Consider the following 17,843-nt stretch of genomic DNA (forward strand, 5'->3'; position numbering starts at 1 on the left):
ATGAGAAAACGCTAGTTTTGACACAATAGGTTCAAAATTGTGATACTGTGTCAAAACGAGCGTAACTCAATGAGAAAACGCTAGTTTTGACACAATAGGTTCAAACCTGTGATACTGTGTCAAAACTAGACGTAACTCAATGAGAAAACGCTAGTTTTGACACAATAGGTGATACTGTGTCAAAACGAGCGTAACTCAATGAGAAAACGCTAGTTTTGACACAATAGGTGATACTGTGTCAAAACGAGCGTAACTCAATGAGAAAACGCTAGTTTTGACACAATAGGTTCAAACCTGTGATACTGTGTCAAAACTGCGTAACTCAATGAGAAAACGCTAGTTTTGACACAATAGGTGATACTGTGTCAAAACTGCGTAACTCAATGAGAAAACGCTAGTTTTGACACAATAGGTGATACTGTGTCAAAACCAACCTAACTCAAGGAGAAAACGCTGGTTTTGACACAATAGGTGATACTGTGTCAAAACCAACGTAACTCAATGAGAAAACGCTGGTTTTGACATAATAGGTTCAAAACTGTGATATTGTGTCAAAAGTAGCGTAACTAAATGAGAAAACGCTAGTTTTGACACAATAGGTGATACTGTGTCAAAACCAACGTAACTCAATGAGAAAACGCTGATTTTGACAGAATAGGTTCAAAACTGTGATATTGTGTCAAAAGTAGCGTAACTCAATGAGAAAACGCTAGTTTTAACACAATAGGTGATACTGTGTCAAAACCAACGTAACTCAATGAGAAAACGCTGATTTTGACAGAATAGGTTCAAAACTGTGATACTGTGTCAAAACTAGCGTAACTCAATGAGCAAACGCTAGTTTTGACACATTAGGTGATACTGTCTCAAAACGAGCGTAACTCAATGAGAAAACGCTGGTTTTGACACAATAGGTTCAAACCTGTGATACTGTGTCAAAACTGTCGTATTTCAATGAGAAAACGCTAGTTTTGACACAATAGGTGATACTGTGTCAAAACAACGTAACTCAATGAGAAAACGCTAGTTTTGACACAATAGGTGATACTGTGTCAAAACTGTCGTAACTCAATGAGAAAACGCTAGTTTTGACACAATAGGTGATACTGTGTCAAAACTGTCGTATTTCAATGAGAAAACGCTAGTTTTGACACAATAGGTGATACTGTGTCAAAACGAGCGTAACTCAATGAGAAAACGCTAGTTTTGACACAATAGGTGATACTGTGTCAAAACAGCGTAACTCAATGAGAAAACGCTAGTTTTGACACAATAGGTGATACTGTGTCAAAACGAGCGTAACTCAATGAGAAAACGCTAGTTTTGACACAATAGGTTCAAACCTGTGATACTGTGTCAAAACTGCGTAACTCAATGAGAAAACGCTAATTTTGACACAATAGGTGATACTGTGTCAAAATTGTTGTATTTCAATGAGAAAACGCTAGTTTTGACACAATTGGTGATACTGTGTCAAAACCAACCTAACTCAATGAGAAAACGCTGGTTTTGACACAATAGGTGATACTGTGTCAAAACAAGCGTAACTCAATGAGAAAACGCTAGTTTTGTAACAATAGGTTCAAAATTGTGATACTGTCAAAATGAGCGTAACTCAATGAGAAAACGCTAGTTTTGTCACAATAGGATCAAAATTGTGATACTGTCAAAACGAGCGTAATTCAATGAGAAAATGCTAGTTTTGACACAATAGGTGATACTGTGTCAAAACCAACGTAACTCAATGAGAAAACACTAGTTTTGACACCATAGGTTCAAACCTGTGATACTGTGTCAAAACGAGCGTAACTCAATGAGAAAACGCTAGTTTTGACACAATAGGTGATACTGTGTCAAAACTGTCGTATTTCAATGAGAAAACGCTAGTTTTTACACAAAAGGTGATACTGTGTCAAAACGAGCGTAACTCAATGAGAAAACGCTAGTTTTGTCACAATAGGTTCAAAATTGTGATACTGTGTCAAAACGAGCGTAACTCAATGAGAGAACGCTAGTTTTGACAAAATAGGTTCAAACCTGTGATACTGTGTCAAAACGAGCGTAACTCAATGTGAAAACGCTAGTTTTGACACAATAGGTGATACTGTGTCAAAACTGTTGTATTTCAATGAGAAAACGCTAGTTTTGACACAATAGGTTCAAAGTTGTGATACTGTGTCAAAACAAACGTAACTCAATGAGAAAACACTAGCTTTGACATCATGGGTTCAAACCTGTGATACTGTGTCAAAACGAGCGTAACTCAATGAGAAAACGCTAGTTTTGACACAATAGGTGATACTGTGTCAAAACAAGCGTAACTCAATGAGAAAACGCTAGTTTTGTCACAATAGGTTCAAAATTGTGATACTGTCAAAACGAGCGTAACTCAATGAGAAAACGCTAGTTTGGACACAAGAGGTGATACTGTGTCAAAACAAGCGTAACTCAATGAGAAAACGCTAGTTTTGACACAATAGGTGATACTGTGTCAAAACAAGCGTAACTCAATGAGAAAACGCTAGTTTTGACACAATAGGTTCAAAATTGTGATACTGTGTCAAAACGAGCGTAACTCAATGAGAAAACGCTAGTTTTGACACAATAGGTGATACTGTGTCAAAACTGTCGTAACTCAATGAGAAAACGCTAGTTTTGACACAATAGGTGATACTGTGTCAAAACGAGCGTAACTCAATGAGAAAACGCTAGTTTTGACACAATAGGTTCAAAATGTGATACTGTGTCAAAACGAGCGTAACTCAATGAGAAAACGCTAGTTTTGACACAATAGGTTCAAATTGTGATACTGTGTCAAAACGAGCGTAACTCAATGAGAAAACGCTAGTTTTGACACAATAGGTGATACTGTGTCAAAACTGCGTAACTCAATGAGAAAACGCTAGTTTTGACACAATAGGTTCAAATCTGTGATACTGTGTCAAAACGAACGTAACTCAATGAGAAAACGCTAGTTTTGACACAATAGGTTCAAAACTGTGATACTGTGTCAAAACGAGCGTAACTCAATGAGAAAACGCTAGTTTTGACACAATAGGTGATACTGTGTCAAAACAGCGTAACTCAATGAGAAAACGCTAGTTTTGACACAATAGGTTCAAAATGTGATACTGTGTCAAAACGAGCGTAACTCAATGAGAAAACGCTAGTTTTGACACAATAGGTTCAAATCTGTGATACTGTGTCAAAACGAGCGTAACTCAATGAGAAAACGCTAGTTTTGACACAATAGGTGATACTGTGTCAAAACAGCGTAACTCAATGAGAAAACGCTAGTTTTGACACAATAGGTTCAAAATTGTGATACTGTGTCAAAACGAGCGTAACTCAATGAGAAAACGCTAGTTTTGACACAATAGGTTCAAAATTGTGATACTGTGTCAAAACGAGCGTAACTCAATGAGAAAACGCTAGTTTTGACACAATAGGTGATACTGTGTCAAAACCAGCGTAACTCAATGAGAAAACGCTAGTTTTGACACAATAGGTTCAAACTGTGATACTGTGTCAAAACGAGCGTAACTCAATGAGAAAACGCTAGTTTTGACACAATAGGTGATACTGTGTCAAAACTGTCGTATTTCAATGAGAAAACGCTAGTTTTGACACAATAGGTGATACTGTGTCAAAACGAGCGTAACTCAATGAGAAAACGCTAGTTTTGACACAATAGGTTCAAACCTGTGATACTGTGTCAAAACGAGCGTAACTCAATGAGAAAACGCTAGTTTTGACACAATAGGTTCAAACTGTGATACTGTGTCAAAACGAGCGTAACTCAATGAGAAAACGCTAGTTTTGACACAATAGGTGATACTGTGTCAAAACTGTCGTATTTCAATGAGAAAACGCTAGTTTTGACACAATAGGTTCAAACCTGTGATACTGTGTCAAAACCAACGTAACTCAATGAGAAAACGCTAGTTTTGACACAATAGGTTCAAACCTGTGATACTGTGTCAAAACGAGCGTAACTCAATGAGAAAACGCTAGTTTTGACACAATAGGTGATACTGTGTCAAAACAAGCGTAACTCAATGAGAAAACGCTAGTTTTGACACAATAGGTTCAAAATGTGATACTGTGTCAAAACGAGCGTAACTCAATGAGAAAACGCTAGTTTTGACACAATAGGTTCAAACCTGTGATACTGTGTCAAAACGAGCGTAACTCAATGAGAAAACGCTAGTTTTGACACAATAGGTGATACTGTGTCAAAACCAACGTATTTCAATGAGAAAACGCTAGTTTTGACACAATAGGTCAATGTGATACTGTGTCAAAACGAGCGTAACTCAATGAGAAAACGCTAGTTTTGACACAATAGGTTCAAAATTGTGATACTGTGTCAAAACGAGCGTAACTCAATGAGAAAACGCTAGTTTTGACACAATAGGTGATACTGTGTCAAAACGCGTAACTCAATGAGAAAACGCTAGTTTTGACACAATAGGTGATACTGTGTCAAAACTGTCGTATTTCAATGAGAAAACGCTAGTTTTGACACAATAGGTGATACTGTGTCAAAACGACGTAACTCAATGAGAAAACGCTAGTTTTGACACAATAGGTTCAAAATTGTGATACTGTGTCAAAACAGCGTAACTCAATGAGAAAACGCTAGTTTTGACACAATAGGTGATACTGTGTCAAAACAAGCGTAACTCAATGAGAAAACGCTAGTTTTGACACAATAGGTTCAAACCTGTGATACTGTGTCAAAACGAGCGTAACTCAATGAGAAAACGCTAGTTTTGACACAATAGGTTCAAACTGTGATACTGTGTCAAAACGAGCGTAACTCAATGAGAAAACGCTAGTTTTGACACAATAGGTGATACTGTGTCAAAACAAGCGTAACTCAATGAGAAAACGCTAGTTTTGACACAATAGGTTCAAAATTGTGATACTGTGTCAAAACTGAGCGTAACTCAATGAGAAAACGCTAGTTTTGACACAATAGGTTCAAAATTGTGATACTGTGTCAAAACGAGCGTAATTCAATGAGAAAACGCTAGTTTTGACACAATAGGTGATACTGTGTCAAAACCAACGTAACTCAATGAGAAAACGCTAGTTTTGACACAATAGGTTCAAACCTGTGATACTGTGTCAAAACGAGCGTAACTCAATGAGAAAACGCTAGTTTTGACACAATAGGTGATACTGTGTCAAAACTGTCGTATTTCAATGAGAAAACGCTAGTTTTGACACAATAGGTGATACTGTGTCAAAACGAGCGTAACTCAATGAGAAAACGCTAGTTTTGACACAATAGGTTCAAAATTGTGATACTGTGTCAAAACGAGCGTAACTCAATGAGAAAACGCTAGTTTTGACACAATAGGTTCAAACCTGTGATACTGTGTCAAAACGAGCGTAACTCAATGAGAAAACGCTAGTTTTGACACAATAGGTGATACTGTGTCAAAACTGTCGTATTTCAATGAGAAAACGCTAGTTTTGACACAATAGGTTCAAACCTGTGATACTGTGTCAAAACCAACGTAACTCAATGAGAAAACGCTAGTTTTGACACAATAGGTTCAAACCTGTGATACTGTGTCAAAACGAGCGTAACTCAATGAGAAAACGCTAGTTTTGACACAATAGGTGATACTGTGTCAAAACAAGCGTAACTCAATGAGAAAACGCTAGTTTTGACACAATAGGTTCAAAATTGTGATACTGTGTCAAAACGAGCGTAACTCAATGAGAAAACGCTAGTTTTGACACAATAGGTTCAAACCTGTGATACTGTGTCAAAACGAGCGTAACTCAATGAGAAAACGCTAGTTTTGACACAATAGGTGATACTGTGTCAAAACTGTCGTATTTCAATGAGAAAACGCTAGTTTTGACACAATAGGTGATACTGTGTCAAAACAAGCGTAACTCAATGAGAAAACGCTAGTTTTGACACAATAGGTTCAAAATTGTGATACTGTGTCAAAACTGAGCGTAACTCAATGAGAAAACGCTAGTTTTGACACAATAGGTTCAAAATTGTGATACTGTGTCAAAACGAGCGTAACTCAATGAGAAAACGCTAGTTTTGACACAATAGGTTCAAACCTGTGATACTGTGTCAAAACTGTCGTATTTCAATGAGAAAACGCTAGTTTTGACACAATAGGTGATACTGTGTCAAAACTGTCGTATTTCAATGAGAAAACGCTAGTTTTGACACAATAGGTTCAAAATTGTGATACTGTGTCAAAACGAGCGTAACTCAATGAGAAAACGCTAGTTTTGACACAATAGGTGATACTGTGTCAAAACAAGCGTAACTCAATGAGAAAACGCTAGTTTTGACACAATAGGTTCAAAATTGTGATACTGTGTCAAAACGAGCGTAACTCAATGAGAAAACGCTAGTTTTGACACAATAGGTTCAAACCTGTGATACTGTGTCAAAACGAGCGTAACTCAATGAGAAAACGCTAGTTTTGACACAATAGGTGATACTGTGTCAAAACAAGCGTAACTCAATGAGAAAACGCTAGTTTTGACACAATAGGTTCAAACCTGTGATACTGTGTCAAAACGAGCGTAACTCAATGAGAAAACGCTAGTTTTGACACAATAGGTTCAAAATTGTGATACTGTGTCAAAACGAGCGTAACTCAATGAGAAAACGCTAGTTTTGACACAATAGGTGATACTGTGTCAAAACCAACGTAACTCAATGAGAAAACGCTAGTTTTGACACAATAGGTTCAAACCTGTGATACTGTGTCAAAACGAGCGTAACTCAATGAGAAAACGCTAGTTTTGACACAATAGGTGATACTGTGTCAAAACTGACGTATTTCAATGAGAAAACGCTAGTTTTGACACAATAGGTGATACTGTGTCAAAACGAGCGTAACTCAATGAGAAAACGCTAGTTTTGACACAATAGGTGATACTGTGTCAAAACAGCGTAACTCAATGAGAAAACGCTAGTTTTGACACAATAGGTTCAAACTGTGATACTGTGTCAAAACTAGCGTAACTCAATGAGAAAACGCTAGTTTTGACACAATAGGTGATACTGTGTCAAAACTAGCGTAACTCAATGAGAAAACGCTAGTTTTGACACAATAGGTTCAAACCTGTGATACTGTGTCAAAACGAGCGTAACTCAATGAGAAAACGCTAGTTTTGACACAATAGGTGATACTGTGTCAAAACGAGCGTAACTCAATGAGAAAACGCTAGTTTTGACACAATAGGTGATACTGTGTCAAAACGAGCGTAACTCAATGAGAAAACGCTAGTTTTGACACAATAGGTTCAAACCTGTGATACTGTGTCAAAACTAGCGTAACTCAATGAGAAAACGCTAGTTTTGACACAATAGGTGATACTGTGTCAAAACAGCGTAACTCAATGAGAAAACGCTAGTTTTGACACAATAGGTGATACTGTGTCAAAACAAGCGTAACTCAATGAGAAAACGCTAGTTTTGACACAATAGGTTCAAAATTGTGATACTGTGTCAAAACGAGCGTAACTCAATGAGAAAACGCTAGTTTTGACACAATAGGTTCAAACCTGTGATACTGTGTCAAAACAGAGCGTAACTCAATGAGAAAACGCTAGTTTTGACACAATAGGTGATACTGTGTCAAAACAGCGTAACTCAATGAGAAAACGCTAGTTTTGACACAATAGGTGATACTGTGTCAAAACGAGCGTAACTCAATGAGAAAACGCTAGTTTTGACACAATAGGTTCAAACTGTGATACTGTGTCAAAACTGACGTAACTCAATGAGAAAACGCTAGTTTTGACACAATAGGTGATACTGTGTCAAAACAAGCGTAACTCAATGAGAAAACGCTAGTTTTGACACAATAGGTGATACTGTGTCAAAACAGCGTAACTCAATGAGAAAACGCTAGTTTTGACACAATAGGTGATACTGTGTCAAAACGACGTAACTCAATGAGAAAACGCTAGTTTTGACACAATAGGTGATACTGTGTCAAAACAGCGTAACTCAATGAGAAAACGCTAGTTTTGACACAATAGGTGATACTGTGTCAAAACTAGCGTAACTCAATGAGAAAACGCTAGTTTTGACACAATAGGTGATACTGTGTCAAAACGAGCGTAACTCAATGAGAAAACGCTAGTTTTGACACAATAGGTGATACTGTGTCAAAACAGCGTAACTCAATGAGAAAACGCTAGTTTTGACACAATAGGTGATACTGTGTCAAAACGAGCGTAACTCAATGAGAAAACGCTAGTTTTGACACAATAGGTTCAAACCTGTGATACTGTGTCAAAACTGCGTAACTCAATGAGAAAACGCTAGTTTTGACACAATAGGTGATACTGTGTCAAAACTGTCGTAACTCAATGAGAAAACGCTAGTTTTGACACAATAGGTGATACTGTGTCAAAACGAGCGTAACTCAATGAGAAAACGCTAGTTTTGACACAATAGGTGATACTGTGTCAAAACCAACGTAACTCAATGAGAAAACGCTAGTTTTGACACAATAGGTTCAAACTGTGATACTGTGTCAAAACGAGCGTAACTCAATGAGAAAACGCTAGTTTTGACACAATAGGTGATACTGTGTCAAAACTGCGTAACTCAATGAGAAAACGCTAGTTTTGACACAATAGGTGATACTGTGTCAAAACAAGCGTAACTCAATGAGAAAACGCTAGTTTTGACACAATAGGTTCAAATGTGATACTGTGTCAAAACGAGCGTAACTCAATGAGAAAACGCTAGTTTTGACACAATAGGTTCAAAATTGTGATACTGTGTCAAAACGAGCGTAACTCAATGAGAAAACGCTAGTTTTGACACAATAGGTGATACTGTGTCAAAACGAGCGTAACTCAATGAGAAAACGCTAGTTTTGACACAATAGGTTCAAACCTGTGATACTGTGTCAAAACGAGCGTAACTCAATGAGAAAACGCTAGTTTTGACACAATAGGTGATACTGTGTCAAAACAGCGTAACTCAATGAGAAAACGCTAGTTTTGACACAATAGGTGATACTGTGTCAAAACGAGCGTAACTCAATGAGAAAACGCTAGTTTTGACACAATAGGTTCAAAATTGTGATACTGTGTCAAAACGAGCGTAACTCAATGAGAAAACGCTAGTTTTGACACAATAGGTTCAAACTGTGATACTGTGTCAAAACGAGCGTAACTCAATGAGAAAACGCTAGTTTTGACACAATAGGTGATACTGTGTCAAAACTGTCGTATTTCAATGAGAAAACGCTAGTTTTGACACAATAGGTGATACTGTGTCAAAACAAGCGTAACTCAATGAGAAAACGCTAGTTTTGACACAATAGGTTCAAACTGTGATACTGTGTCAAAACGAGCGTAACTCAATGAGAAAACGCTAGTTTTGACACAATAGGTGATACTGTGTCAAAACAAGCGTAACTCAATGAGAAAACGCTAGTTTTGACACAATAGGTTCAAATTGTGATACTGTGTCAAAACGAGCGTAACTCAATGAGAAAACGCTAGTTTTGACACAATAGGTTCAAACTGTGATACTGTGTCAAAACGACGTAACTCAATGAGAAAACGCTAGTTTTGACACAATAGGTGATACTGTGTCAAAACCAGCGTAACTCAATGAGAAAACGCTAGTTTTGACACAATAGGTTCAAATCTGTGATACTGTGTCAAAACGAGCGTAACTCAATGAGAAAACGCTAGTTTTGACACAATAGGTGATACTGTGTCAAAACCAGCGTAACTCAATGAGAAAACGCTAGTTTTGACACAATAGGTGATACTGTGTCAAAACGAGCGTAACTCAATGAGAAAACGCTAGTTTTGACACAATAGGTTCAAATCTGTGATACTGTGTCAAAACGAGCGTAACTCAATGAGAAAACGCTAGTTTTGACACAATAGGTTCAAATCTGTGATACTGTGTCAAAACGAGCGTAACTCAATGAGAAAACGCTAGTTTTGACACAATAGGTGATACTGTGTCAAAACTGCGTAACTCAATGAGAAAACGCTAGTTTTGACACAATAGGTCAAATGTGATACTGTGTCAAAACAAGCGTAACTCAATGAGAAAACGCTAGTTTTGACACAATAGGTTCAAACTGTGATACTGTGTCAAAACGAGCGTAACTCAATGAGAAAACGCTAGTTTTGACACAATAGGTGATACTGTGTCAAAACAAGCGTAACTCAATGAGAAAACGCTAGTTTTGACACAATAGGTTCAAACCTGTGATACTGTGTCAAAACTGAGCGTAACTCAATGAGAAAACGCTAGTTTTGACACAATAGGTTCAAATGTGATACTGTGTCAAAACTGAGCGTAACTCAATGAGAAAACGCTAGTTTTGACACAATAGGTTCAAACTGTGATACTGTGTCAAAACTAGACGTAACTCAATGAGAAAACGCTAGTTTTGACACAATAGGTGATACTGTGTCAAAACGAGCGTAACTCAATGAGAAAACGCTAGTTTTGACACAATAGGTGATACTGTGTCAAAACGAGCGTAACTCAATGAGAAAACGCTAGTTTTGACACAATAGGTTCAAACCTGTGATACTGTGTCAAAACTAGCGTAACTCAATGAGAAAACGCTAGTTTTGACACAATAGGTGATACTGTGTCAAAACGACGTAACTCAATGAGAAAACGCTAGTTTTGACACAATAGGTGATACTGTGTCAAAACAAGCGTAACTCAATGAGAAAACGCTAGTTTTGACACAATAGGTTCAAAATGTGATACTGTGTCAAAACGAGCGTAACTCAATGAGAAAACGCTAGTTTTGACACAATAGGTTCAAACTGTGTACTGTGTCAAAACGTATTGACACAATAGGTGATACTGTGTCAAAACTAGCGTAACTCAATGAGAAAACGCTAGTTTTGACACAATAGGTGATACTGTGTCAAAACGAGCGTAACTCAATGAGAAAACGCTAGTTTTGACACAATAGGTGATACTGTGTCAAAACGAGCGTAACTCAATGAGAAAACGCTGGTTTTGACACAATAGGTTCAAACCTGTGATACTGTGTCAAAACTGCGTAACTCAATGAGAAAACGCTAGTTTTGACACAATAGGTGATACTGTGTCAAAACTGTCGTAACTCAATGAGAAAACGCTAGTTTTGACACAATAGGTGATACTGTGTCAAAACTAGCGTAACTCAATGAGAAAACGCTAGTTTTGACACAATAGGTGATACTGTGTCAAAACGAGCGTAACTCAATGAGAAAACGCTAGTTTTGACACAATAGGTCAAATGTGATACTGTGTCAAAACGAGCGTAACTCAATGAGAAAACGCTAGTTTTGACACAATAGGTTCAAACCTGTGATACTGTGTCAAAACGAGCGTAACTCAATGAGAAAACGCTAGTTTTGACACAATAGGTGATACTGTGTCAAAACGAGCGTAACTCAATGAGAAAACGCTAGTTTTGACACAATAGCTGTGATACTGTGTCAAAACAGCGTAACTCAATGAGAAAACGCTAGTTTTGACACAATAGGTTCAAACTGTGATACTGTGTCAAAACGAGCGTAACTCAATGAGAAAACGCTAGTTTTGACACAATAGGTGATACTGTGTCAAAACAGCGTAACTCAATGAGAAAACGCTAGTTTTGACACAATAGGTTCAAAATGTGATACTGTGTCAAAACGAGCGTAACTCAATGAGAAAACGCTAGTTTTGACACAATAGGTTCAAACCTGTGATACTGTGTCAAAACGAGCGTAACTCAATGAGAAAACGCTAGTTTTGACACAATAGGTGATACTGTGTCAAAACTGTCGTATTTCAATGAGAAAACGCTAGTTTTGACACAATAGGTGATACTGTGTCAAAACGAGCGTAACTCAATGAGAAAACGCTAGTTTTGACACAATAGGTTCAAATGTGATACTGTGTCAAAACGAGCGTAACTCAATGAGAAAACGCTAGTTTTGACACAATAGGTCAAATGTGATACTGTGTCAAAACGAGCGTAACTCAATGAGAAAACGCTAGTTTTGACACAATAGGTGATACTGTGTCAAAACCAGCGTAACTCAATGAGAAAACGCTAGTTTTGACACAATAGGTTCAAACTGTGATACTGTGTCAAAACGAGCGTAACTCAATGAGAAAACGCTAGTTTTGACACAATAGGTGATACTGTGTCAAAACTGTCGTAACTCAATGAGAAAACGCTAGTTTTGACACAATAGGTGATACTGTGTCAAAACGAGCGTAACTCAATGAGAAAACGCTAGTTTTGACACAATAGGTTCAAATCTGTGATACTGTGTCAAAACGAGCGTAACTCAATGAGAAAACGCTAGTTTTGACACAATAGGTTCAAACTGTGATACTGTGTCAAAACGAGCGTAACTCAATGAGAAAACGCTAGTTTTGACACAATAGGTGATACTGTGTCAAAACAGCGTAACTCAATGAGAAAACGCTAGTTTTGACACAATAGCTGTGATACTGTGTCAAAACAGACGTAACTCAATGAGAAAACGCTAGTTTTGACACAATAGGTTCAAACCTGTGATACTGTGTCAAAACGAGCGTAACTCAATGAGAAAACGCTAGTTTTGACACAATAGGTGATACTGTGTCAAAACAGCGTAACTCAATGAGAAAACGCTAGTTTTGACACAATAGGTTCAAAACTGTGATACTGTGTCAAAACTAGCGTAACTCAATGAGAAAACGCTAGTTTTGACACAATAGGTGATACTGTGTCAAAACGAGCGTAACTCAATGAGAAAACGCTAGTTTTGACACAATAGGTTCAAACCTGTGATACTGTGTCAAAACAGTATTGACACAATAGGTGATACTGTGTCAAAACTGCGTAACTCAATGAGAAAACGCTAGTTTTGACACAATAGGTGATACTGTGTCAAAACGAGCGTAACTCAATGAGAAAACGCTAGTTTTGACACAATAGGTGATACTGTGTCAAAACGAGCGTAACTCAATGAGAAAACGCTAGTTTTGACACAATAGGTTCAAACCTGTGATACTGTGTCAAAACTAGCGTAACTCAATGAGAAAACGCTAGTTTTGACACAATAGGTGATACTGTGTCAAAACCAACGTAACTCAATGAGAAAACGCTAGTTTTGACACAATAGGTGATACTGTGTCAAAACGAGCGTAACTCAATGAGAAAACGCTAGTTTTGACACAATAGGTTCAAATGTGATACTGTGTCAAAACGAGCGTAACTCAATGAGAAAACGCTAGTTTTGACACAATAGGTGATACTGTGTCAAAACCGTACTCAATGAGAAAACGCTAGTTTTGACACAATAGGTGATACTGTGTCAAAACTAGCGTAACTCAATGAGAAAACGCTAGTTTTGACACAATAGGTGATACTGTGTCAAAACAGCGTAACTCAATGAGAAAACGCTAGTTTTGACACAATAGGTGATACTGTGTCAAAACGAGCGTAACTCAATGAGAAAACGCTAGTTTTGACACAATAGGTTCAAACTGTGATACTGTGTCAAAACTGACGTAACTCAATGAGAAAACGCTAGTTTTGACACAATAGGTGATACTGTGTCAAAACTGACGTAACTCAATGAGAAAACGCTAGTTTTGACACAATAGGTGATACTGTGTCAAAACGAGCGTAACTCAATGAGAAAACGCTAGTTTTGACACAATAGGTGATACTGTGTCAAAACCAACGTAACTCAATGAGAAAACGCTGGTTTTGACACAATAGGTTCAAAACTGTGATACTGTGTCAAAACTAGCGTAACTCAATGAGAAAACGCTAGTTTTGACACAATAGGTGATACTGTGTCAAAACGAGCGTAACTCAATGAGAAAACGCTAGTTTTGACACAATAGGTTCAAACTGTGATACTGTGTCAAAACTAGCGTAACTCAATGAGAAAACGCTAGTTTTGACACAATAGGTGATACTGTGTCAAAACCAACGTAACTCAATGAGAAAACGCTAGTTTTGACACAATAGGTTCAAACTGTGATACTGTGTCAAAACTAGCGTAACTCAATGAGAAAACGCTAGTTTTGACACAATAGGTGATACTGTGTCAAAACGAGCGTAACTCAATGAGAAAACGCTGGTTTTGACACAATAGGTTCAAACTGTGATACTGTGTCAAAACTAGCGTAACTCAATGAGAAAACGCTAGTTTTGACACAATAGGTGATACTGTGTCAAAACGAGCGTAACTCAATGAGAAAACGCTAGTTTTGACACAATAGGTGATACTGTGTCAAAACTAGCGTAACTCAATGAGAAAACGCTAGTTTTGACACAATAGGTGATACTGTGTCAAAACGAGCGTAACTCAATGAGAAAACGCTAGTTTTGACACAATAGGTGATACTGTGTCAAAACGAGCGTAACTCAATGAGAAAACGCTAGTTTTGACACAATAGGTGATACTGTGTCAAAACAGCGTAACTCAATGAGAAAACGCTAGTTTTGACACAATAGGTGATACTGTGTCAAAACGAGCGTAACTCAATGAGAAAACGCTGGTTTTGACACAATAGGTTCAAACCTGTGATACTGTGTCAAAACTGTCGTAACTCAATGAGAAAACGCTAGTTTTGACACAATAGGTGATACTGTGTCAAAACAGCGTAACTCAATGAGAAAACGCTAGTTTTGACACAATAGGTGATACTGTGTCAAAACCAGCGTAACTCAATGAGAAAACGCTAGTTTTGACACAATAGGTGATACTGTGTCAAAACAAGCGTAACTCAATGAGAAAACGCTAGTTTTGTCACAATAGGTTCAATGTGATACTGTGTCAAAACGAGCGTAACTCAATGAGAAAACGCTAGTTTTGACACAATAGGTCTGATACTGTGTCAAAACGAGCGTAACTCAATGAGAAAACGCTAGTTTTGACACAATAGGTGATACTGTGTCAAAACAGCGTAACTCAATGAGAAAACGCTAGTTTTGACACAATAGGTTCAAACTGTGATACTGTGTCAAAACGAGCGTAACTCAATGAGAAAACGCTAGTTTTGACACAATAGGTGATACTGTGTCAAAACTGCGTAACTCAATGAGAAAACGCTAGTTTTGACACAATAGGTGATACTGTGTCAAAACGAGCGTAACTCAATGAGAAAACGCTAGTTTTGACACAATAGGTTCAAATGTGATACTGTGTCAAAACGAGCGTAACTCAATGAGAAAACGCTAGTTTTGACACAATAGTTCAACTGTGATACTGTGTCAAAACGAGCGTAACTCAATGAGAAAACGCTAGTTTTGACACAATAGGTGATACTGTGTCAAAACTAGCGTAACTCAATGAGAAAACGCTAGTTTTGACACAATAGTGTGATACTGTGTCAAAACGAGCGTAACTCAATGAGAAAACGCTAGTTTTGACACAATAGGTTCAAACTGTGATACTGTGTCAAAACGAGCGTAACTCAATGAGAAAACGCTAGTTTTGACACAATAGGTGATACTGTGTCAAAACTAGCGTAACTCAATGAGAAAACGCTAGTTTTGACACAATAGTGTGATACTGTGTCAAAACAGCGTAACTCAATGAGAAAACGCTAGTTTTGACACAATAGGTTCAAACTGTGATACTGTGTCAAAACGAGCGTAACTCAATGAGAAAACGCTAGTTTTGACACAATAGGTGATACTGTGTCAAAACAAGCGTAACTCAATGAGAAAACGCTAGTTTTGACACAATAGGTTCATGTGATACTGTGTCAAAACGAGCGTAACTCAATGAGAAAACGCTAGTTTTGACACAATAGGTTAAGTGATACTGTGTCAAAACGAGCGTAACTCAATGAGAAAACGCTAGTTTTGACACAATAGGTGATACTGTGTCAAAACAGCGTAACTCAATGAGAAAACGCTAGTTTTGACACAATAGGTGATACTGTGTCAAAACGAGCGTAACTCAATGAGAAAACGCTAGTTTTGACACAATAGGTTCAAACTGTGATACTGTGTCAAAACAGCGTAACTCAATGAGAAAACGCTAGTTTTGACACAATAGGTGATACTGTGTCAAAACTAGCGTAACTCAATGAGAAAACGCTAGTTTTGACACAATAGGTGATACTGTGTCAAAACGAGCGTAACTCAATGAGAAAACGCTAGTTTTGACACAATAGGTTCAAACTGTGATACTGTGTCAAAACGAGCGTAACTCAATGAGAAAACGCTAGTTTTGACACAATAGGTAGTGATACTGTGTCAAAACGAGCGTAACTCAATGAGAAAACGCTAGTTTTGACACAATAGGTGATACTGTGTCAAAACAGCGTAACTCAATGAGAAAACGCTAGTTTTGACACAATAGGTGATACTGTGTCAAAACGAGCGTAACTCAATGAGAAAACGCTAGTTTTGACACAATAGGTTCAAATCTGTGATACTGTGTCAAAACGAGCGTAACTCAATGAGAAAACGCTAGTTTTGACACAATAGGTGATACTGTGTCAAAACAAGCGTAACTCAATGAGAAAACGCTAGTTTTGACACAATAGGTCAATGTGATACTGTGTCAAAACGAGCGTAACTCAATGAGAAAACGCTAGTTTTGACACAATAGGTCAAATGTGATACTGTGTCAAAACGAGCGTAACTCAATGAGAAAACGCTAGTTTTGACACAATAGGTGATACTGTGTCAAAACCAGCGTAACTCAATGAGAAAACGCTAGTTTTGACACAATAGGTTCAAACTGTGATACTGTGTCAAAACCAGCGTAACTCAATGAGAAAACGCTAGTTTTGACACAATAGGTGATACTGTGTCAAAACAGCGTAACTCAATGAGAAAACGCTAGTTTTGACACAATAGGTGATACTGTGTCAAAACGAGCGTAACTCAATGAGAAAACGCTAGTTTTGACACAATAGGTGATACTGTGTCAAAACGAGCGTAACTCAATGAGAAAACGCTAGTTTTGACACAATAGGTTCAAACCTGTGATACTGTGTCAAAACGAACGTAACTCAATGAGAAAACGCTAGTTTTGACACAATAGGTGATACTGTGTCAAAACGACGTAACTCAATGAGAAAACGCTAGTTTTGACACAATAGGTGATACTGTGTCAAAACGAGCGTAACTCAATGAGAAAACGCTGGTTTTGACACAATAGGTCAAACTGTGATACTGTGTCAAAACCAGCGTAACTCAATGAGAAAACGCTAGTTTTGACACAATAGGTGATACTGTGTCAAAACGAGCGTAACTCAATGAGAAAACGCTAGTTTTGACACAATAGGTCTGATACTGTGTCAAAACGAGCGTAACTCAATGAGAAAACGCTAGTTTTGACACAATAGGTGATACTGTGTCAAAACGAGCGTAACTCAATGAGAAAACGCTAGTTTTGACACAATAGGTGATACTGTGTCAAAACGAGCGTAACTCAATGAGAAAACGCTAGTTTTGACACAATAGGTTCAAACCTGTGATACTGTGTCAAAACGAGCGTAACTCAATGAGAAAACGCTAGTTTTGACACAATAGGTGATACTGTGTCAAAACCAACGTAACTCAATGAGAAAACGCTGGTTTTGACACAATAGGTTCCAAACTGTGATACTGTGTCAAAAGCAACGTAACTCAATGAGAAAACGCTAGTTTTGACACAATAGGTGATACTGTGTCAAAACGACGTAACTCAATGAGAAAACGCTAGTTTTGACACAATAGGTGATACTGTGTCAAAACGAGCGTAACTCAATGAGAAAACGCTGGTTTTGACACAATAGGTTCAAACCTGTGATACTGTGTCAAAACCAACGTAACTCAATGAGAAAACGCTAGTTTTGA

The sequence above is a fragment of the Scophthalmus maximus genome, chromosome 20 (genome assembly GCF_022379125.1).
Source record: "Scophthalmus maximus strain ysfricsl-2021 chromosome 20, ASM2237912v1, whole genome shotgun sequence".
NCBI classification, from domain to species: Eukaryota; Metazoa; Chordata; class Actinopteri; order Pleuronectiformes; family Scophthalmidae; genus Scophthalmus; species Scophthalmus maximus.